The 1,547-nt window shown below is 46.1% G+C and overlaps 1 protein-coding gene across 7 annotated transcripts in view; it reads right to left on the bottom strand.

Annotated features, from left to right (window-relative positions):
• PCNP (PEST proteolytic signal containing nuclear protein) overlaps window positions 1–1,547 on the bottom strand; it is a 22,457-nt gene that overhangs the window by 20,257 nt on the left and 653 nt on the right. The gene's annotated exons all lie outside the window — the stretch shown is intronic.

Raw genomic sequence — 1,547 nt, 5'->3', positions numbered from 1 at the left:
AAAAAAAAAAGAAAAGAAAAACACCAGGTAGAAGATGTCAAACAAATTACTACTGCACAACATGTATCAATGAACCTGCAATGCATGTTGGTGACCATTTCACATGTTACCACTTGTTAGAAAAATGTAAGATATAAAAATTTGATTTTTTCGTCATGAATAAGTTCCTCAATATCCAAAAATCCATTATAAGCCAAATATCATTACAGCAAAATAACTGGTTCTAATGCTGTACTATTTAATATGAAGTGACTCATTCTTCACTATTTCATAAAAAAGTGTGGTCAAGCTGCTCGTAGGTGACCTGGGAGATGTCTGAGTGCAAAGGGTTAACAACAAAAAACCATCATACTTCTAATACCAATGAGCAATGTAATTTTATACTATCCTCCCAACATGTTAAAACAGAAACATCAACATTCATATTATAGAGCTAATACTTCTCAACTGAATGGTTGGCAGATAAATTATACAGTGGGTTCATGCTGACACTCAAGGTACATTTTGACAGCACATTAAACAGATCTCAGCTACTCTCAAGATAGTAACAAGACGGCCTTAAAGTCAAAATCTACTTTCCTTTTTTTTTTTTTTTTTTTGAGTTGGAGTCACGGCCAGGCAGGAAAGCAGTGGCACTTCCACAGCCACCGCTGCCTAGACCTGCTGGGCTCAGGCCATCCATCCGCCTCAGCCTTCCAAGAAGCTGGAACTACAGGCACGCGCCACCACGCCCGGCTAATTTTTTTGATTTATTGTAGAGACGAGGTCTGACCAAGTTGCCCAGGCTGGTCTGAACCCGGGGGTTCAGGCAATCCTCTCACCTCAGCCTCCCAAAGTGCTGGGATCATAGGCGTGAGCCACCACGCCCGGCCTTACTTTCGACTCCTTTAAGCTACAGATCTTTGCTTTTTTTTCCCAGATTTTCTTCAGATCACCTCTAAATTTTCATGTAATATTACTCGACAGTCTCCAAGACAATAATCTTTTTATTGGGGGGAAAAAAAATCCCTAACGAGAAAGCACTTGGTGGTTTCAACTGTCGTTCCACAGCTATTTTGCTAGTCAGAGAAGGGAGGAGGAGCCGGGGAGGGACTTTCGGCTGCACAGCAGCGTGGACTTGGTTTTTAAAAGAGGAAATCCCGGGTCCAAAGCAAACACACATTACGCCTAACCCGTCCGACAGTTTTGTTCCCCCAGGCAGTTCACAGGAAACACGGCTAGCTGCCTTCACCCGCTACCAACCTTCTGTATTTTCTCATGGCCAGTACTTCCAGAGACAAGATCTGAGGCTGCCAGGACGGAGACTACTCAAAAGGTTCTAAACAAGGCCGGAGGATCGGCTCGCACGCGTTCGGTCACTCGCCCGGTTACGACAAAGGGGGCTGGGTGGTGGAGACATGGCTTGTTTCTAGTCCTTCAGGCCCGGGACCCAAACGAACGGGGGTGAGAGGAGCAGATTAAGGAGAGCTGCCGCTCGAGCTCAGCGTCCTCCCAAGAGACAGGGGGGCTCGCACCAGCCTCCCCGGCAAGCGGCCACCGGCGGCAGC

Source organism: Carlito syrichta, unplaced genomic scaffold (assembly GCF_000164805.1).
Source record: "Carlito syrichta isolate Samal-C Ts95f unplaced genomic scaffold, Tarsius_syrichta-2.0.1 Scaffold316463, whole genome shotgun sequence".
NCBI classification, from domain to species: domain Eukaryota; kingdom Metazoa; phylum Chordata; class Mammalia; order Primates; family Tarsiidae; genus Carlito; species Carlito syrichta.
Note: the sequence above shows the minus strand (reverse complement) of the source record. Positions and strands in the feature narration are given on the sequence as shown.